This window comes from Notothenia rossii (genome assembly GCF_949606895.1).
Source record: "Notothenia rossii genome assembly, chromosome: 10".
Taxonomy (NCBI): domain Eukaryota; kingdom Metazoa; phylum Chordata; class Actinopteri; order Perciformes; family Nototheniidae; genus Notothenia; species Notothenia rossii.
This window is the reverse complement of record NC_136908.1, coordinates 34,359,161-34,382,339: the sequence shown is the minus strand read 5'-3', so window position 1 is coordinate 34,382,339 and position 23,179 is coordinate 34,359,161. Positions and strand designations below refer to the sequence as shown.

At 43.0% G+C, this 23,179-nt stretch overlaps 2 long non-coding RNA genes across 2 annotated transcripts; both read right to left on the bottom strand.

Moving 5' to 3' along the window:
* Window positions 1-529: 529 nt before the first annotated feature.
* LOC307021335 lies at window positions 530-1,076 on the bottom strand. The gene is made up of 2 exons (XR_013803125.1): window positions 1,021-1,076; window positions 530-840 (listed from the first exon to the last, which is right to left on the bottom strand). It is a non-coding gene; the product is annotated as an uncharacterized lncRNA (long non-coding RNA).
* A 1,086-nt stretch (window positions 1,077-2,162) lies between these two features.
* On the bottom strand, window positions 2,163-10,256 carry LOC307021334. The gene is made up of 3 exons (XR_013803124.1): window positions 9,970-10,256; window positions 9,564-9,634; window positions 2,163-2,322 (listed from the first exon to the last, which is right to left on the bottom strand). It is a non-coding gene; the product is annotated as an uncharacterized lncRNA (long non-coding RNA).
* Window positions 10,257-23,179: the final 12,923 nt, after the last annotated feature.

Below are 23,179 nucleotides of genomic sequence, written 5' to 3'. Positions count from 1 at the left end.
TTCAGATTATCTACAAATATTTTTTAACCAACCTTTGAGAAGAAATCCATGCCTACACACAGCAATTTCAACACCTTCTTCATCCAACTTGTTGGCTCGCTTAGAGGTCTCCCTTGCTGCTGTCCAGTGAGATTCCCCACACATAAACATATTAATATATAAACATATTCTATTTATATTTAAAATGTGTGCATTTTATTATAAAGTTGTGTATATTTACAGACTGTTACAAAAACTAAGAAGTCGTAACATTTTCTTGGCTGTGGACTTGCACTCTACATAATTATGTTGAGGTCATGGTAATCTAATTCAATAAACAATAACTGCAATGAACAGATAGCATTTTCTGACTCGTAAAATGATTGGATATGGTGTAATTTGGTAAATGATTCTGTGTTGAAAAAAAATGTATATCTTTAAAAACTGCATTGGTGTATTAGGGCGGGCCATACTATTTTTTTTTTGTAAATCGATCGAGAGGAGTGTTCAAATAACGTATTTTGGTGGTTATTAATGAAAAGACACTATCTATCAATCAATCAATCAATGTTTATTTGTGTAAATTCAAAAAATACCACATTTACAGCATAGGTAGACAACATTTTGGGAAATGCATGTGTATGCGAACACATAGTGCGAACACACTATGATTGTGATTAATTTTATTGATCGTCACCAAAATGAGGCCACTCAAAACCTTTTTAAATTCCTCCTCCTTCTTCTAGGAACTGTCTTCTGATGGCAGACACAACACATGAGGGTAAGGGCTTCCTAATGTGCCTGCCTAGAATTCCATAGGCTCAGCGGATGACCTGCCTGTAAGCTGCGTAGCGGTATTGCCTGGGGATAGGGACACAATATCTACAGGTAAACTTGATAGCCTTGTTAACATCATCAACAAGTGTTATATAGTATATCATCTACAGGTTCTGGGTTTTGAAACCTGCTAAACACTCGGGGTCAATAGCAACTGTATTATCTTTAATAGTATTTATCTTTTTAATTGTAATCTAAACATACTCATATCTGCTGGCCTGAAGCGGGCCATGCTCCTGCCTGAAGTTCATGTAGGCTATTCATTTCATTTCAAACCTTTATTTAGACAGATTAGTCCCTTGAGATCATCGATCTCATTTACAAGGGAGACCTGCATCATTTAGTTCCACATGAAACATAAAAACAACATACAAACAACAGAGGATATCATATTTACATATTCAACATTTACAAATACCCAGAGTGTCAGAAAGCATTTCATTTAGACATGCCTTAAATACATTCAAAGAAATAAAAATGCTCAATTTCAATTTTGCCTGTAGACTGTTCCAAGCAAGTGGAGCTGCGCACATAAAAGCTGTCTTACCTAAGACAGTCCTTACTCTTGGCACATCTAACAAGACTATATCCTGTGATCGCAGACAATAGCTGCTTGCAACTTTCTGCTTTATCAATGAACAGATATAATACGGGAGTTTGCCCAACATAGCTTTATAGATAAAAGTGTACCAGTGACTGAGCCTCCGTACAGTGAGTGATGGTAAACCTGCCTTGGTATACAATGTACAGTGATGAGTAAGTGCTTTACAGTTAGTGACAAATCTCAGAGCACTATGATACGCAGCATCTAGTTTGCTTAGGTAGTTGGCAGGTGCATTCATATACAGCAGATCACCATAGTCCAGCACAGGTAAAAAGGTCACAGTGACTAGCCTTTTCCTGGCCTCAAGCGAGAAACAGGACTTATTCCTGAAAAAGAAACCTAGCCTAACCCTCAGTTTTTTAAGCAGGTTATTGACATGAAGTTTAAAAGAGAGACAGTCATCAAGCAAGATACCAAGGTATTTGTAACAGGCAACAACTTCAAGTTTTGTTCCTTGCGTTGATACAATATCTAAAACAGGCTCTGGTGACTTTTTAGCTTTTGAAAAGAGCATTATCTTGGTTTTATCCACATTTAAAAGAAGCTTTAGTTCAGAGAGCTGAGTCTGAATAATGTTAAAAACAGCCTGTAATTTAACAACCGCCTCCTGAATGGAGGGACCTGCACAATACATCACGGTATCGTCCGCATAAAAATGTAAAGTAGCTTCATCCACATTTTCACCTAAACTGTTGATATATATGGAGAATAAAAGTGGACCTAAAAATCTGTAGCACAAAAGGGGATTCAGACAGCATGCTTCAAAGCCTGGGTGCAGTGTCAGGCATGTTATGTCTGGTCTGGGGGTGAGGTTCTCCACCAGGGCCCAGAAGGGATCCACCTCCCTGCAGCACATGCTCTCCACAGCTGAGGTCATGGGCTGGCATTCCCCACACAAGCACCTACAAAACAAAACGTTTATCAGGAAACCGTATTACATCTCTCTCCCCCCCTTCGCTGCTTCCCCCCCCCTCCTTCCCTGCTCTCTCTCTCCCCTCCGGTACAGCACCATAACGTAGTGTGTATTTGCGTTAGGTAACGCAAGATACGGCTGATACTTGCGCATTAGTTTCTATTATGGATCAGTATCAACAGTCCTGCCAGTAACGTTACTATATTATCAATGCTACTTTAGTTATAGCCTGATATATGAAAGCTAACTTCACAATGTTGTGATGTGACGTTAGCTAACATTCTGTAGCTAACGTCGGTCACTCACCAAGATAGCTGCCCAGTTCTCCACTGGTTCTCCTCACAGCACAGCTCAGTTTCTCTCCGATGGCCATTATTTCTTCTAATCCTTGGCTGCTCCTGGTCTCTTGGACGCCTAGCAGGCTCATAATTATAAGGTTGTGGTCCGTCATATGCATTCGAATATTCATGTTCAAATTCTTCTGTGTCGAAACTAGCATTGGGATCCATGTTTATTAATACGTTACACCGGCCGCTCTCCCCCTTGTTTACCCTTTGTCACGTCACACGCGGGAGGTCACGTGTGGAGGCTTTTTATGCGGAAGTGAACATTTCTTACAAAAACGACGGCAGATGTCACTGTAGTGTATATTTCTGTATATTGTTTTGAAAATCTAGTGTATTCATCATTTTCCTACACATTTATTCACAGGTGTCTTTAACCTGGAAGTTGCTCTTTAAGCCCGGCGGCTTTAAGGGGAATATACTACCTATCGAGACTGCTGTGTCTAAGTCTTTGAGGCAGCGACAATGAGCTTTCCCCCCCAAGCATGCAGCTATGAGGGGAATATACTATAATGAAATAAATATAATCTAACCCAGCAACCACCTGGTATGCAATAACAGAATTCTACAGATATACATCTTTGAACGTTTACTCATCATCGAGTAGTGCAAGAGTTCATGGTTGTTTGTGCTGAAAGGATCTCATTCCTGTGAGGCATGATATAGCGCTGGTGGGCAGAAGATGACGGACGGCCCAGGATACTCAGGGTTGAGGTAGGCGGATATAGAGCTGCGGTTGTGGCAGTTCAGATTCTTAAACAGTGGGAATAGCGATCTGGGGTTGTTACCGGAGCTGGCGTAGAACTCGGGACTTCCTCTGGCACAAGGATATTACGAGCTACTCCCGATGAGGACGGAAGGGACACCTGAATGTGTGTCGTGCGGAAGCTGTGGCTCGTTCCAGCGGCGTCTGAACCATGCTCTGAGCTAGCCTGTGTTTCGGGAATGAGGCATTTCTTACGGCTTCTTGCGTATGATGATTCGGTTCCAGAGTCAGAGATTGCAGTAGATATTTGCAAGGACAGCACCGGCAGGCAAGCAGCAGCAACATGAAACACAGCAGTAGGAACATGAACGTAGCAATAGCAAGTGAACGCAGCAGTGGCAGCAGGCAAGCAGCAGCGACGTAAAGGTAGCTGCAGCAATAGCAGCAGCAAGCAATGCATGGAGAGTAGGGATGTGCATCTCCATCACTGAGGCCGATGCGATGCGCATCTCGATACGTTGCCACGATAAGATACATTAACGATACCTTTGAAACACCAGGCGATGCGATACGATACGATTCACCCCTGTTGCGATACAGTTCGATACGATTTGATTCAACATTATGCGATTCGGGGCGATACGATGCGATTCAACACGATGCAAAAATAATGATACTTCAATATGGTACGACAGAGGATTTTTGTTTTATTCCTTATATGCAGCAAATCATACATTAACAAAAAAGTGCTTTACATATTTGGTACTGCACATCCCATCATGCCGTTTATTTTTGTACCTTTAAAAGCTCTCCAGAGTACAATTGTATAACACCTGACAGTTAAACAATGTAAGGATGCATTGCTCATGATTAACAATGTGCAAATAACAGCTACCATAGAGCAATGCCCATACAGCTGCCAGCCTGATGTGCTTAACACTCAGAGGCTAACTCACCAGTGAGCAGAAAGCAGTGGTTTCTATATGAACAATAAAGAAAACAAATAACCTTTCACAAACAGGTATTTCATAACTGCTTACAGTAAGGAAGACATTTACATTATTATTGGCCGTCACAGGCTGCTGTAAGCTAAACACCTCTCTGACAGAACACCTCACTGAGTGATTTAACTCATATGTCTCACTTTCAGGTTTCTCTTTTCAGCCGCAGACCCCACGTCGCCTCTTTATGTGCGTCGCTAAGTTCCTCGTACTACTTGTGTACTTTAAAGCGGCTCGGCATCGTTAACAATTTGCGAGTGATTTTTCAAGTTGACCGTCTGTAGTAATAGTGCCGCGCACATATACCATCAGGACGTTACTGATGGGGTGCGGCTGCGGAGTGATACTGTGTGTATGCAAGTCCGCATCAACTATATAGCATAAATGACTATTACACCGTCTTTCTTGAACAATCCGAAGTGTTGCCAAACGTTTGATTTGTAGGTATTTTTCGGTGCGCTGTGTTTCTCTTTCTCCTCAACTTCCGTGTGTGTTGATAACTGAGACTCTCGTTCTCCGTAGTGGCGAAGCAAATATCAAAGATCGTCTCTGCTGAACGTTGACAAGATAAGGGGATTTTATATGAATGAATCGGTTTTTTACCGATGCAAAGACGCTACGCCATCGATGCATCGCGAGTTCAACCCAAACTGTAGCCGATGTGCACTCTTTCAATCGGTGCACTCGCATCTTGAACGTTTATGCCGGTGCACCGATGCGAATCGGTGAATCTTAACATCTCTAATGGAGAGAGAACTGGCAGGTTAAATAGAGCGGCATATTAAGGAGAATCTGGTTGGTTGCAGAGTGGCAAGGTCGTTATGTATGAATGCAGCATAAGTGCTCGAGTTGACTGCCTGAACTAGCTCGCAGGCTTCGCCCCATTTATTATATATACAAAAGCATGTGAGGCATGGAATATTAAATTGAATATAAATGTAAAATGTACATGTGATTTTACGTCCAAGAGAAGCTATGGAGCAGAGAGTTCTCTGCCAGCCAGAGGTGATTTGTTATTAGTTCAATATGTCAAACTGATTTCCCTGACTACAATCAATCTTTAGTTACATGGTGAAACGTTATGCTGCTTGTACTAATTAGACTTATCATATAAGCCACACAGGTTTTAATAGGATGTATTCATTATCTTTACTTATGTTGCGGTCTTTTCAGCAGCGCCATCTCTAAAACGGCGATACAGTCACTACCCATCATTTACATTTCACCGTGACATGGACAAAAATGTAACATCAGTTTACCTCATGGCACGAATCCAGACTCTCCTTTGGAAAACATTGGCAGGGAAACGATAGAACAAGCACGTTTCATGCGAAGACCTGTGGCTCCAACCTGGAGCAAAGCAACAAACGCGCTAGCTTTAGCTAACGTTGGCTAACGTTAGCTAACTAAACGAACTGCCGAGTAAAATTGGAAAACACTGGTAATTAATTATTCTATAATTTGTAAAACTACGGTGTTAAAAACGACAATTTCAGAAATACAGATTCTAATGGTCAGATATAGATATACAGATACTAAAGATAGGCAGGTACTTGCTTTCAAGCAGAACACAGGGGAAAACAAACTTAGCGGGAGTGTTTACGTGTTAGGCGTAATGACGTACAACGGCCTCGACAATTTCTGTAGTCCTATTCAGCCACTCTGTAACAACCATCGTTTTTCAGACACGTAAACTCTTCAAAAATCACCAGTGGGGTCACTGCTGATGTATTTAATGTCGTAATGCTGATGTATTTAATGTCATAGAACAAAACGTGATTTATCTCTTAAATTTGTGTCAACCACAGACCTTATTTCGAGCTATTTTCCAAAACCCTATGGAAAAAATGCATTGCTTTTTGAGGAAGGAACCGGAAGTGCTAAAAATGCTAACTTACTTCCGGGTTTTACGACGCGTCACTGTGGTTCTCTATAGGAGATAGGGTTAAAATTTAGGAGCTGATTTTTGGATTATCGGAACGCAACCGAGTCGAGGAGGGGGATTTGATGAAATGAGAAAGGGCCTTGGTCTATGTAGCTAAAAGCAGCTACCATTCAGCTAATAACATATTCAGCTTTTTCTGCATTTTCAGCTGAATTCAGCCACAAATGTTCACAGTTTACAGCATTCACACGCATTTTCTGAAGGAAATGTATTTTCTAGTTAGAATTGTGTTTAGGAAACTAACCACTAGATGGAATTAATAAAGTAAAATAAATGAAAGAGCTTAAATCCTGTAGAGTTGTTCTTAGTTGTGAAGTTCAAATGTTTCCCTTTTCAAGATGAGAGTATGGCCCAATCCCAAATCACCCCCTAGAACCTACCCCTCTGTGACGGAACTCCGTAGAGGCTTCTCAATATTCAAATTTCCCCTCCTCGACTCCTCGGTCCTCCGGTAGTGACCCGGAAATGAATTTCAGCGCGCCATGTTGAAGGACATCTAATTTCTCTAAATGCACACCGAGGACCGAGCATCGAGCATCGAGGAGGCTCTCTGGAGGAGCTATAACCAAAGCCTCATCCCAATACCCCTCCTCGACTCCTCTCTTCTCCTCCTCCGGGACTTGACCCGGAAATCGATCAAGACACGCCATTTTGAAGGACGTCCCGATAGCTGAAATGCACACGGAGGAGTCGAGGAGGGGTGAGGGACGAGGGGTGCGGGAGGAGATGAAAGGGAGGATACACGTGAGCAGACTAAGCGGAAGTGTATTCACTACTCGCGTATAAAAGCCCCGCCCCCACCTTCAAAGCTGGTCCATTTCAACAGTTCAACAAACCCACAACTGGAAGATGAGTTGTAAAGCGTCACAAATGTATAAGTGCTCACAGCTCCGTGGGAATTATTATGTGCAATTCATTTCTAAAAGGCTTTCACATTACTATAATTATATTTTTATTTAAATGTAGGCTACATTTTACACCAAAACGGAACACAAAAGCAGGACCAATCATCATACATTGAATTCCTTGAAAGAAAGATTCATTCATTTACATAAATATTCAACCAGAAATGGGCCGGTTCTAAGGGGTTATTCAGTTAATTATGATGAATTGGAAATGGGGGACCCTGATGTAAACAAGACGAAAGTCTTTCTCTGGTCTGCATCCCCTTAACAATTGTATGTTTTGAGCTGTACTGTACTGTACCCAATATACAAGCTGTTAATAAACTTTTCAATCAATCAATTTCAATCAAGCCCGATGAGAGGGGATACAGCTGTGCACATGTCATCATTAACAGACGTCGTTTAAAAGTGACGTTTGAGTGAACGAAGACATCCCAATTAATACCTGAGGACTCCTCTGTCCTCGCGTCACCTCCTCGTGTCTCTCGCTCGCATCTTACGGAGGCGGAGCTAAGACGCAAGGAAGGGAAGCGAGTGAGGGAAAGGAGGAGTCGAGGAGGGGTATTGGGATGAGGCTCGAGAATACACTGATGGTTCCTCCACGGCTCCTCGGTTATGACTATAAGGATCCGTCTTGTGTAAAACTCTCGCGAGAGTTTGCAAGTCACGTGGCTGAATGTTTACTTTTGGTAGGCAGCCTTTCAGTTACGATCGTTAACATCAGTGGGCCACAGCAAATGATGGTGAGAAGCTAAACCTTCTATTAATTATGTCAGTTACAGGGAGTGTGATTGTTGAAATAGGGTGTTAGCGGTCTTGCTGTTCAAAGAAGAATGGCAACACTGTAGATCACCAACACTATGGTTTATTTTGTATTCACAGGCAAGTCAACGTTGTCGCAGTAAAAGTCCCAAGATAGCTCCTGGTGCAATAAAATGTTCCCTTTCAGTGTTTTACTATTATGTCTGATGTTTCTCTATTAATATTGCTGCTGCATTAATGTGTATGTTGCATGTTACTGCTGTAGATGTGTTTCCGAGCCGCTCCGATTACAACGAGAGTTACAACGAGAACGTGAGATCATATTTACACAAGACGGATCCTTTCTAGCCATAACCCGCATAGATAAGACTAGATGACTCACCCGCGCTGCTGGCCAATGGAGACCGACGTTGCCACTTGGCCGCCATCTTGCCACAGGCAGTTCTCTCATTCATAACATTATGGTTTTCTTTTTAAATAACCATAGCTTGCTCAATTTTCAACCAATTTTCAAACAGTTTGTTTTTTTATAAACATCAAAGATGTAGTTATGATACTGCATACTTATAATCATGGACTTTCATATGAAAATAACATTAATCAGATAAAGCAATATTTATACACACACACAAGTTATTTATATTAAATATTTGCCGGTGTATATATTTCCATTTATTTTATTATATTGTTAATATTTAAAATAAATTATAAATAAATTATAAAATTAAAATACATTTATATTTTATATATAAAAATCGGTATCATGTTACCACTCTGTAAGCCAAGAGTTGTTAATTTAGCAATGCCTTAGCTTGAAGAACAGGGACACAACTAATGACAATAGCATATGTTGGTATATTATTTAGATATTCACACCTTTATCAGAAGAACCAAACAAACATAAAATGTGCTCACAGACAGGCCAGTTCTGTCTCATTTATCACAATTATTTTTGACATGAGATCTTCATATCATCCTAGTTTTGTATTTAGTTTCTAGATTTTTAAACAAATCCAGAACCTTTGAAATATGTTATTGAAAAAAGACCAAGAATAATTTAAACTGTACCATGTGTCCTTTTGTGTCCTTCCGTAGTCCATTTGTGGTTTGTCTTGTCTCACCCCGGCTGATATATCACAAAATCCACTGTTTAAATTGTTCCCTATATTGCCCCTATGCCCCTGTAAGGTGTCCTTGGGTGTTATGAAAGGCGGCCCCCCAAAATAAATGTATTATTATTATTATTATTAAGAAGAACAACTTGGTGTGGTGTGGAGGGGATGTAGGAAGCAGAAGCAGGTGGGGAGAGATGGGGCTTCAAGGTTCAAGGTTATTTGTTTTAAATGTGTCTTGGAGATAAGGACCAGCTGCACACAATAAAATACAGTATACCACAAAACCAATAAGACACACGGTGACACATGGCACACCAACAATCAATCATCGTCCAGCCTCAGCTTTGGTATTCTTTCACAACCATGTTATGGGTTTATTAGACTGAGCAAACATAAACATATGTGGGGAACATAGTGCTGCGTCTCATGGAACATGAAGATTTAATAAATACCTAGTAGGTGGCAGACAGCGGTGATTGGAGAATCCGTAGGCTGCACAAAAGTCCGGCATAGTCAGGTACTTCTGTAAACACAAAGCCAGCAAATTCCTGTATCATAATGCAAGATGTTTTTAACAAGCCAAACCACTTGGAAGAAATCATGTGTAACTTAAGTTATGTTGAAAAGAAAGAGCAGTTCTGCCTCTCCCACTGGTGTAAAGTTGCTGGGTCAACTTTGTAATACTAGGTTATTAGCCAGCTAATAAATACAACCACATACACAAAGAAAAGCTGCAATTTCAACATGTCCAAGAATCCTGTATCATAGCCATGCTAATAATGTTTATAATAAACCAAACCGTTTGTAAATCAGTCAAGATTTCAGCGAGTTAAGAGTATTTTTGTGCAGATCACTCACCTTACAACAGCTACCATAACGCAAAACAGAGTAACTGTTGACTGTGGCAAGATGGCGGCCGGTCAGCTACGCTGGAAAATCTCCCCTGAGCCATCTAGTGTTTATATAGAGTGGCGAAGTCACGCCCACTTACTTCCGCATCATGGGACCTTATTCCGAAAAAAGAATACATTGAAGTCAATGGAGAGAGAAAACTTATCTTTTGATCCCGTTTGAATTGTGCCATGAATTACACCGGTGGCGGCCGGCCCATAGGGGCGCTAGGGGCGCCGCCCCTCCTCTTCCCACATCCCCAAAAAAATATTTAAAAAAATATTAAATTAAAAAAAATATATTAAAAAATATATATATTTCAAAAATATATACATATATTATTTTTTTAATGAACAAGGTAAATATCATACAATTGGTATCAGTAAAATGTATAATCTACAATAAAATCTTGTTTAAAATTGTGTTACGATGTCTAAAGTTACTGATAAGTCACATGTTTCCTGCCTGGCCTTGCCCTTGGCATTAGTTTATCATTACGGGGCGCTGCCCCCGAGCCAAACAGCAGCAACCAGCACGTTGCAAAAGTCTCAATAGAGAACCGCAGTGACGCGTCGTAAAACCCGGAAGTATGTTAGCATTTTTAGCACTTCCGGTTCCTTCCTCAAAAAGCAATGCATTTTTTCCATAGGGTTTTGGAAAATAGCTTGAAATAAGGTCTGTGGTTGACACAAATTTAAGAGATAAATCACGTTTTGTTCTACGACATTAAATACATCAGCGGTGACCCCACTGGGGATTTTTGAAGAGTTTACGTGTCTGAAAAACGATGGTTGTTACCGAATGGCTGAATAGGACTACAGAAATTGTCGAGGCCGTTGTACGTCATTACGCCGAACACGTAAACACTCCTGCTAAGTTTGTTTTCCCCTGTGTTCTGCTTGAAAGCAAGTACCTGCCTATCTTTAGTATCTGTATATCTATATCTGACCATTAGAATCTGTATTTTTGAAATTGTTGTTTTTAACACCGTAGTTTTACAAATTATAGAATAATTAATTACCAGTGTTTTCCAATTTTACTCGGCAGTTCGTTTCGTTAGCTAACGTTAGCTAAAGCTAGCGCTACTAGTTAGCTACGCAATGGTTTGTTGCTTTGCTCCGGGTTGCAGCCACAGGTCTTCGCATGAAACGTGCGTGTTCTATCGTTTCCCGGCCAATGTTTTCCAAAGGAGAGTCTGGATTCGTGCCATGAGGTAAGCTGACGTTACATTTGTGTCCATGTCACGGTGAAATGTAAATAATGGGTAGTGACTGTATCGCCGTTTTAGAGATGGCGCTGCTGAAAAGAACGCAACATAAGTAAAGATAATGAATACATCCTATTAAAACCTGTGTGGCTTATATGATAAGTCTAATTAGTACAAGCATCATAACGTTTCACCATGTAACTAAAGATTGTAGTCAGGGAAATCAGTTTGACAAATTGAACTAATAACAAATCACCTCTGGCTGGCAGAGAACTCTCTGCTCCATAGCTTCTCTTGGACGTAAAATCACATGTACATTTTACATTTATATTCAATTTAATATTCCATCCCTCACATACTTTTGTATATATAATAACTTATATTTAGTTTTTCTTGTTATGCTGCTGCAACACAAACATTTCCCAAATTGGGATCAATACAGTAATATATTATCTTAATTAATTAAGAAATATAACTATTATAATTAGTGTAGCAGCTGACACCTATTTTCAGTATGGATTAATCTACCATTTATTTCTTTAGTTCAATTTTCATCTATAAAAATGTCAAAATAGTGAAAATGTTCACGAGACTTATCAAAGTGCAAGGTTATATCTTTAGATGTTTTGTTTTAGCCTATGTACCTTTATGTCTTAATCCTCTTATAGTATATGTGACGGTGTGACTTCCATGAAACTAATATTTTATATCTTCCCAACAGACGAGCTGACAGGAAACCTAACACTCTAACAACCACAACATTGCAAAGGCGAGTAAATGTAAATTAAAAACAATTCACAATTTTTTTATTTCTTCTTCCTTGCAGTGAGGTGAAGCTGACCTTGCACTTGGTACCAGTAAGGATGTTCCTCACGCAGGCTGAATGTTTCTCCTTCCTTACTGACACAGAAGCCCTTGATTTGCAATGCTTCACTAATTGTCATTTCCCTGGCTCTGTAGGGACACTTTACCTCCAGCACAGCGGAAGACCCTACCAGACCATCTGGAGGTGCCCCCAACAATCCTGATAGGGAGAGCCACAAATCTGACTCATGGACCTGCATCTGAGTTGCAGTGGTGAATGCCCTGACGCCCTCACATTCATTCATAGTTCAAGGGCCTGTTGTTGCCCTAGCACCCTGGCAATAAAGGAAGCAGTCACACGCTTTGACCTCAGGACAGCTCCAAAGTTGCTGGCAGTCAACCTTCCTTTCCTGAACAAATGCCAGTTTGGGTTGGTTCGCTGACCAGTGGTAGCCACCTGAATTGCCCTCTGTTGCTCTTCAGACAATGCCATGCTTGCCACAATTGCCTCAGGTCCCTGATGCCCAACAGATTTGATAATTTCAGGAACAGTAAGTGTTTCCAAGCTGTAGTGTTCCTCTTCTGGCTTGGGGGAGAGAAGCCAAGAAATTCCTGAGAACCTGCCCCCGAGTCTGTCCCTCAGCCAGTCACGATCTTCGGAGGTGGGCTCTCTTGTCAGCGGGTTAAATTAGTTATTGGTTTCAACAGTCACATTAAAACAGTTACTAAATCAGCTTACTATCACCTAAGGAACATATCTGGGATTAAAATACTAATGTCACAGCAGGATTTGGAAAAACGTGTCCATGCTTTTATCTTCAGGAGACTGGACTACTGCAATGGTGTCTTCACAGGTCTCACTAAAAAATCTATTAGAAAGCTGCAGCTGATTCAGAACACCGCTGCTCGAGTCCTTACCAACACTAAGAAAGTGGATCACATCGCTCCAGTTCTGAAGTCTTTACACTGGCTTCCTGTGTGTCAAAGAATAGATTTAAAAATACTGCTGCTGTTTATAAAGCACTGAATGGTTTAGGACCAAAATGCGTTTCTGACCTCCTGCTAAATGATGAACCATCCAGATATCTCAGTTCTTCAGGGACTGGTCAGCTTTCTGTCCCCAGAGTCAGAACTAAACATGGTAAAGCAGCGTACAGTTATTATGCTCCAAATATCTGGAACAAACTCCCAGAAACCTGCAGGTCCGCTGCAACTCTTACTACTTTTAAATCCAGGCTGAAGACATTCATATCTTAGACTGCACTGTAACTTTTATCTATGTATTTTTTCTTTTAATGTTTATTTTATTAGCTTTTCTTTTTAATGACTGATTTTAAATGCCATTTTCTTAATGTCTTTCATTTTTTGTAAAGCACTTTGAATTGCCTTGTGTTGAAAAGTCCTATATAAATAAACTTGCCTTGCCTTGCCTAATAAAGATTTCATGTGACACATACAATTGATTTGTTGATGGGAATTAATGTGAATAAATTAACTCTAGGTTAACGGTACTCTTGCTATCACTACTCACCGACACTATAAACCTTGTCCCTCATGCTAGCCCTGACAACACCGGTAAGCACACCTTCATCTAGGCTGCACTGTAACGTGTCCTGACTTGTAGTAGTTCTCTCCTCTGTCTACACTCTTCTTGTCATCTTTGTAAAACGATATCAGACTGGTAATTGACACAGCCATGACTTCTAGTTAAATTCAGTGTGGCTAAAATGAAAAGCTTTGTTAAAATATGCAAGCACGCGAATGTCAAATTCAGCTTTATTGTCAAAATTTCTACATGTGTTATACATCCAGAAATATCGAAATATCGTGTCCCACAGTGTGACATGTATACATAAAACAAAACAAAAAGGGCCTAGATAAACGTGGTATACATTCAACAAAACGGGCCTAGATAACCTGGGTATACAGTTTAAAATGTGAATATATTTAAAGTGTTCAAAGTGCAGTTTCAGTGCAAGTCAGTTGAAACTATTGTCAAGGGATGAACACTGAGGCATGAAATCAATTGCACGACTCAAAACTCAGACTCAGATAGCGTTTCAAAATAAAGACTTTACTGGAATTTTGCACAGTAATAAAATAAGGAAAACAAAACACTCTTTCGAGGAAAACTGGAATCGTGATCTATAGCATAGGTCCGTGAAAGGTCCGTGAAAGGTCCGTGAGGTAAGCCGATACGTAGGTCTTCGAGAGACAACGAACTGACAATTAACAGGAGGGAGCTAACACAATATATACACAGGTAAGTAAAGGGGACACAGTTGGAAACAATCAGGGCGGGGAAAATAATCAAGGACGCAGGAGACAGAAAGGGGCGGGGAGCGTGGAGGCCTGAAATGAGAGGAAGAAATAATTAAGGGCATAGACATAAAGCACAAGACAAAGGGACATGACAACTCTAACATAAAGAATAAACTTTCACTCTAAGTTTCTTGGACATGACAGTACCCCCCCTTCTAGGGACGGCTCCTGACGGCCCAGGCTCCTCTGAGTTGAGGCGGTCAGGCCCGTGGCAGAAGTAGGGAGGATGTTGTGTGCATACTCAACCCAGGTGAGGTGCTCGCTCCATGAGGATGGATTCTGGGACACCAGGCAGCGCAGGCAGGTCTCCAGTTCTTGATTTAGGCGCTCTGTCTGGCCGTTAGACTCCGGATGGTATCCAGACGAGAGACTGACCGTGGCACCGATGAGGCTGCAGAACTCCTTCCAGAAGCGTCACACAAACTGGGGGCCCCGGTCGGAGACAATATCCTTAGGGAAACCATGAAGCCGAAACACAGTCTGCATCATGACCTCCGCCGTTTCCTTAGCTGAGGGCATTTTGGGCAGAGCAATGAAATGTGTCATCTTGGAAAATCTGTCCACTACCGTGAGAACTGTGGTTTTACCTCTAGAGAGGGGCAGGCCAGTGACGAAGTCCATGGAGATCTCTGACCAGGGCCTGTTGGGAATAGGGAGTGGTTGTAATAGTCCTATTCGCGACCTGGAAGAGGTCTTGTTTCGAGCGCAGATAGGGCACGACTCCACATACTCCTTCACCTCCTTCTCCATGGATGTCCACCAGAAACGTTGTTTAATAATGAACATAGTTCTCTTGACTCCGGGGTGACAGGTGAGCAGCGAAGTGTGAGCCCAGTGGATCACCTGTGGTCGCTCGGCCTCCTGAACAAAAATCCGGTTAGGCGGGCAACCCCTTGGTGCAGGAGCTCCAGCATTGGCACGTATTACCTCCTTCTCTACTGGCCAAGTCAGCGCTCCTACCATCCGGTTCAATGGGATGATGGGTTCCGGCTCCTTGGCTGCAGGCACAGGGTCAAACAGACGGGACAGAGCGTCAGGCTTGACATTCTGAGACCCCGGCCTGTAGGAAAGAACAAAGTCAAAACGGTTGAAAAATAAGGTCCACCTAGCCTGGCGGGAGTTCAGTCTTTTGGCCTTTCTTATGTACTCCAGGTTCTTGTGATCGGTCCAGACCACAAAAGGATGCTCGGCTCCCTCCAACCAATGCCTCCACTCTTCCAACGCTAACTTCACGGCCAGCAACTCACGGTTTCCCACGTCATAATTTCTCTCTGCCGGGGAGAGCTTCCTGGACAGGAAAGCGCAGGGGTGAAGTTTGTTGTCCTTTTGTTGTTGCTGGGAGAGGACCACTCCCACCCCCTCGTTGGAGGCATCCACTTCCACCACGAACTGGCGAGTGGGATCCGGCATGGTAAGTATGGGAGCAGTGGTGAACATATTTTTCAGCCGAGAAAAACCCTCCTCAGCCTGAGGAGACCACACAATAGGCACCTGAGGGGACGTGAGGACATGAAGAGGGGCTGCAATAGCGCTGAAGCTCCGCACAAAACGTCTGTAAAAATTAGCAAAGCCTAAAAACTGCTGCACTTTCTTGCGAGAGTCAGGGGTAGGCCAACAGGCTACTGCGCTAACCTTCTCTGGGTCCATCCTAACCTGACCTGGGGAAATGATGAAGCCCAAAAAAGTGACTGTTTCTACATGAAATTCACACTTTTCGGCTTTGACAAATAACCTATTTTGGAGCAGTTTCTGTAGAACCAGGCGGACATGTTGTTTGTGGGTGTGAATGTCAGGGGAGTAGATCAGAATGTCGTCCAGATAAACAAAAACGAAACGGTTCAGAAACTCCCTCAACACGTCGTTGATCATACCCTGGAAAACTGCAGGAGCGTTTGACAATCCAAACGGCATGACCAGGTATTCATAATGTCCTGAAGGGGTGTTAAAACCCGTCTTCCATTCATCGCCCTCCCTGATCCTGACCAAATGATAGGCGTTACGCAGGTCTAACTTGGTGAAAACCTTGGCTTCCTGAAGCTGCTCGAAAGCGGACGAGATGAGAGGGAGGGGGTACCGGTTTTTAACCGTAATGTCATTGAGAGGTGAGTAGTCGATACAGGGCCTAAGAGACCCATCCTTTTTGCCCACGAAAAAAAAACCTGCACCTGCTGGGGATGAGGAATGACGAATAAACCCTGTTTTGAGGGAGGCATCAATATAGTCCTTCATGGCCTCTATCTCTGGTCCTGAAATTGCATAAAGTCGACCCTTAGGAATGGGAGACCCGGCAATCAAGTCAATAGCACAGTCATAGGAGCGGTGAGGAGGAAGAGCCAGAGCTTTGGACTTACTAAAGACTTCACTAAGGTCGTGGTAGCAGGAAGGAACTGAAAGTACATCCGGAAGATATATTTTTGGGACTGTATCCTGCCTAACACTCCCAGTGTTACATCTCCTGTCAATCTCTGCTACCTGCTTATAACAGTGATCAATGCAATTCTTTCCCCACCCCTCCACCCTCCCAGATTGCCAATCTATGTGAGGGTTATGAAGTTTCAACCAGGGAAACCCCAAAATGAGTGGATGTTGGGCTGAGTTAAATAAGTGAAAAGACATTGTCTCGTGGTGGTTATCATTACATCTTACTTCCAAAGGCTCTGTTTGGTGAGTCACTTTAAACAACAGCCGCCCATCGAGAGCACTCGCTTCAAGAGGCTGGGGTAGAGGTTTAGTTTTTATGTCCCATTTTTTAACTAAACCCCAATCCATAAGACTTTCGTCCGCCCCTGAGTCAATGAGAACACCATGAGTAACTACATTGTCTCTGATTTTAACCTGGATCCGGGTCAGGGTGCGAGGAGGAAAGTCAGAGGAAGAGATCCGGCTCACCAACGTACTCCTCTTCATTGGTGAGCCTCCTCTTTTACCGGACAAGCCGCTTGTGGGTGTCCGCGCTGCCCGCAGTAGAAACACAGACCCTCCTTGAATCGACGCTGACGTTCTGCCAGCGACAGCTTGGCGCGGCCCAACTGCATTGGCTCCTCCATGGAGCCAGGGGTCGCTGTTGTCCGGAACGCAGGTGGTGAGGGGTGACGGAGCCTCCAAGAAGAAGTAATATCCAGCGGCGAGCGTCTCCTCTGGAGAGGCGGATCAACCGCATCCTTGGATTTATTCCTTCTCCTCTCCGTCAAACGATTGTCTATCCTTATAGCCATGGATATGACAGAGTCCAAGTCAGCGGGCAGATCGAGAGGCGCCAGCTGTTCTTGTAAAGAATCCGAGAGACCGCTGACGAAAGCGTCAAACAATGCAGCGGAGTTCCAGCCGCTGTCGGCTGCCTTAGTCTGGAACTCGATGGCGTAGTCAGCCACACTCCGCTGATGTTGTCGCAGCTTGATCAGAGCCCGAGCTGCTTCCCTGCCCGGCGTGGTTTGATCGAAGGTCTTCCTCATAGTGTCTATGAAGTTTTCCAGAGACCCGCAGATAGGCGAGCCTCGGGACCATTCTGCCGTGGCCCACGCTGCTGCTCGGCCGGAGAGATGAGAGATCATAAAAGCCACTTTGGAATTGTCCGTGGGAAAAGCAGCCGGTTGGTGGTGATAGTGTAACTCACACTGCACGATGAACGGCCGGCAGCCTTCTGAGTCTCCGGAGTACTTTTCGGGTGGAGCCAGACGCATGGAAGCACTGTGCGGCTCAGTAACCCGGTTGGGATCAAATCCGGTCACCACTGGAACCGGAGGAGTCGTAGGAGGAGAAACAGCCTGCAGGTGAGTGAGTACACGCTGAACCTCTGCTGCCAGTAGATTAACTTGGGTCGTCACCGATGTTTGTAGTTCCCTCTGGCTGCTGGTTAGATTCTGCACTCCCTGCTGCATGGTGGCCATATGCTCCTCTTGTTGCCCAAGACGTTGGCCCTGAGAGCGGATAGCGTTCTTAATCTGATCTGAGCCGGCTGAGTTCATTTTGATGGTCAGTTCGTACTGTCAAGGGGTGAACACTGAGGCATGAACTCAATTGCACGACTCAAACTCAGACTCAGATAGCGATTCAAAATAAAGACTTTACTGGAATTTTGCAAAGTAATAAAATAAAGAAAACAAAACACTCTTTCGAGGAAAACTAGAATCGTGATCTATAGCATAGGTCCGTGAAAGGTCCGTGAGGTAAGCCGATACGTAGGTCTTCGAGAGACAACGAACTGACAATTAACAGGAGGGAGCTAACACAATATATACACAGGTAAGTAAAGGGGACACAGTTGGAAAAAATCAGGGCGGGGAAGATAATCAAGGACGCAGGAGACAGAAAGGGGCGGGGAGCGTGGAGGCCTGAAATGAGAGGAAGAAATAATTAAGGGCATAGACATAAAGCACAAGACAAAGGGACATGACAACTCTAACATAAAGAATAAACTTTCACTATAAGTTTCTTGGACATGACAACTATCTTAAGTTGGCGTGACGTTGAAGTCGTGCGACCCTGCTGCTGTACTGGCTTGTAGTTCGTTTATAGCTTAACGTTAGCATTTTGCTTCTGGCGACTAGATTTATGATTCAAAAATTATAAAAGTAGGGTTGACATGTGGAGATTATCCGGCTGAACAAAACGTGATCCCTCTCTTAAATGTGTGTCAACCACAGACCTTATTTCGAGCTATTTTCCAAAATCCTATGGAGAATTTGCATTGGTTTTTCGCGAAGGAACCGGAAGAAGTTTACTTCCGGATTTTACGACGCGTCACTGCGGTTCTCTATAGTAAACTGTGCCGCCGAAACATAATTTCAGCCAATCAGCGCCGTCAAATATTTTGGTCACGAGAGCGCTCACGTTGGCGCCCACGTTGCTTACGTGCGTTGAAATGAGTTGTTTTTTAGACTCGTGAGGAACTGGGGTAGTATGGTAACGCAGTGTAGGCGGAGCCGTGACGTCATCTTCAATGAGCTCCCCAGAAAAACAACACAGCCGTTAGCTCTTAGCACTCAGAGCTCACAGCTCTTCATATTTGTTCAGAAACTAGACAAAAGTTAAACAAGTACAAACCACATACTGTCTGTGTCATGGCGAATACAGTCGCTGGTTTATTTATGTCTGTATAGGCCGTTGTTTTGAGTGTGGACGGTCGGAGCATTTACAACGTTAGCTTAGCCAAATCTCCATTAGAAAACACGCATTTTAAAAGGTTTTTCGCCTGCCGTCTGTCTGCAGACTTGTCAAAGCCTTAATTCATGGTTGTTACTATCCGGTATCAGTATGCTGTTACTTCGGCATCATTTTGAAACGTGTATTACAATTAAACCACGGTCAAATATGTTCATCTTGTTGTAGTTGTAGCCCCCTTGACAGCGATTCTTGCTCTAGTTTAGACTGCGGTGAAGCCAGCACTCACGTGATATTGCGGTGCGCGAATATCCTATGCATTACGGTAGAGTCAAAAAAAATCCTCCCTCTGTGTTTAGATGAGAATAAAACAAAAACTGTCCAGTATCATAGATCCATCTCACTCCAGGGTGATAAAAGGACACCCCATGTAGTCACTCAGAAAAAATCAGGACATTCTGATGTACAGTTTCAAAATAAAAGACCTTTGGGGACAGGGATGATAGCTCATATATGAGACTTCAAAGGTCTTTTATTTTGAAACTCTACATCAGAATGTCCTGATTTTTTCTGAGTGACTAGATGGGGTAATACCCTGGAGTGAGATGAGTCTTTGATACTGGACAGTTTTTGTTTTATTCTCATCCAAACACAGAGGGAGACATCTTTTTGACTCTACCGTAATGGACTGTAAATGGACTGTACTTATATAGCGCTTTATCCAGTCTTTAAGACCCCTAAAAGCGCTTTACATACTACATGTCATTCACCCATTCACACCCATTCATACAGAGCAGTGTACCTTACTCTAGGACCTAACATTCCAGGGCTCGACATTAAGGGCTGCCCGATGGCCCGGGGCCATCTAGTATTTAGCTCGGGCCATGAAGCCTCACCTGCTGGTTGCCCGATCGGGCAATCTATTATACCAGTATCATGCAGCTCGCGGATCCAGTAATGAGTGACCCGACAGTAAAACTAAACATATCTATAACTAGTTTAGGTAGTTTGAGAGGTGATTAAAATAGCTACGTGTGATATTCTAACCTGAAGTGTGTGTTTTGTCCGCTCACCGCTGCATGTGATCATGCAGAGCTGCGTGTCGACTCGTCAGCAGCAGCTGATCTCTCTCTCCCGTCAAATTAGACTTCACTCGCGTTTATGTCCATATCGATCAGATCCAGCTAGTTCTAGCTAATGATATGACTATCTGCTTATTAAAAGACACCGTGACCTAAACAATAAGTGTCGCTATGCAACCGGGTGAGGCCACAAAGTATAGTGCAGCATTATGCATTTGTTTATGCCTACCGGAACCCCGAGGCATTACCAACAGATCAACGCACAATCAACCCACACAGCACATCTCTTTCTCCACATTAAGTGTTACACATTAGAATGGACTACTCTTGTCTGTCACATACTCTTCTTGTCTGTCACATAAGTGGCGCAACTGAAGCGGTATTGCGCTAAAGGGAAATTATTTTGACCGGACATTTTGACCGAAGAGATTTAGATTTGCTTGCTAACGGGAACTCTGACGTCGCCATTGTGTGTGCTTCGCGGATGCACTCGGCTGCTCGGGTCTGCTCGGTCAGCTTCTGGATGAGGAGGCATTCCTTCGACCAACTTACAGTAGATAACATTACAAACATTTTTAACAGGGGCCATAATAGCGTAAATAATGTTTGTTTTGGCAGTCATAGCTGCATGTAATGTTTTCTACTTTTTTACATCTGGGAAGGCATTTGCCTTCATCAGATGGAAAGTGTCTTGACAAACAACTTAAGTATTTATTATAGCTATGCAGGGCATGCAAGCGAGCAAACACAAACAAGTGAAATGAAAAATACAATTGAAATTGTAATATTGTGGTTGTTCATCTTATAATTCAGTCTAGAGAATGCACCAGACAGCATCTAAGACCTGCAAAAATCTAAATGTTCTAGGGGGAGGCCCCCCAAACCCTTCGTGCGTCATTTCGTCCGCGCGCATTTTTCAGGGCAATCTCTATTGGGCTCAGGGCCATCTGTAAATTAGCTTAGATGGCCCACAGGCCATCTCCCAAAATCCTTAATGTCATGCACTGCATTCACACACATTCACACACATTCACACACCGTTGGCCATGCCATCGGGAGCAACTCAGGGTTAAGTATCTTGCCCAAGGATACATCGACATGTTGACTGCATGGGCTGGGATCGAACCCACAACCTTCTGGTTGAAAGACAACCACACTCCCTCACAGCCACAGTCGCTCTGCATAGGATATTCGCGCACCGCAATATCACGTGAGGGCTGGCTTGACTAGGTTTTCCCGAGTGGAGGCTGGCTTGACCGCAGTTAGTTTAGCATACTCAGCCCGACTCAGCCTGGTTGTTCCTGGCCCTAGAACCACGATTTTATGAGGCCATTACATCACCAGAAGTCCCAATTTAAGGGGTCTTTCTCCCCCCAAAAATTGTTTTACTCACTATATCAATAGCCCCACCAAAAATATTTTCCACCAGCCGCCACTGAATTACACATATGTTGTGTATAACTCCCCTTTTTCGTATGTACAGCTCTCAACATGCCCAGACTTGTAGTGATTTTCACCTCTTTTAATACTTTTCGCCTCATTCTGAAAGAAAGAGGCGAAATGTACCAAAGTGACGGCCATCTTGGTGTTGGTGACGTGTGCAAGACCAGAGTTGTAGTTCATTGAGCGCTTCACACAAAGAAATGTTTAACTTCACAGTTTTACGACACATTTTAATTTTTTTGACTTGCAAAATTAACTTTTAAATTGACAAACATCATACGTGTAATTCGTGGCACAATTCAAACGGGATCGAAAGATAATCTTTCTCTCCCTATTGACTTCAATACATTATTTTTCCGATATAAGGTCCAATGGAGGTCCACCGAAAGGGGAGGGACTTCGCCACTCTATGATAACCCGGCTCCTCGGCCATGGCTAGAAAGGATCCGCCTTGTGTAAAACTCTTGCGAGAGTTTGGCTGAATGTCACGTGGCTGAATGTTTACGTTTGGCAGGCAGCCTTTTTAACATCAGTTGGCCACAGCAAATGATGGTGAGAAGCTAAACTATCTATTAATTATGTCAATGACAGGGAGTGCGATTGTTGAAATAGGGTGTTAGTGGTCTTGTTGGTGTTCAAAGAAGAATGACAACACTGTAGATCACCAACACTATGGTTTATTTTTTATTCACAGGCAAGTCAACGTTGTCGCAGTAAAAGTCCCAAGATAGCTCCTGGTGCAATACAATGTTCCCTTGCAGTGTTTTACTATTAAGTCTGATGTTTCTCTATTAATATTGCTGCTGCATTAATGTGTATGTTGCATCATGTTACTGCTGTAGATGTGTTTCCGAGCCGCTCCGATTACAACGAGAGTTACAACGAAAACGTGACGTCATATTTACACTAGACGGATCCTTTCTAGCCATAACCCGGCTCCTCCGCGGATGCATTTCCGGGAACGGTGGAGGTGTGACGCACGGCCGGACTTATCTCAGCCAATCACAGCTCTGCATGCATTCCCTGAATATTATTTTAGAAACTGCTTTCATCGCGTCGCGATGTTTCCAGAGAGAACAGCTGTGAGGTCTGTGCAGAAAGCAGAGCAGTGTGTATAATATATATCACTCAGTATAAAAGGCCTACTCTCTTTATTTGCTTTAGTTTAGTAGATATCTACAAACAAAGAGTCGATATTTTTCTAAGACCATTTAGTGCT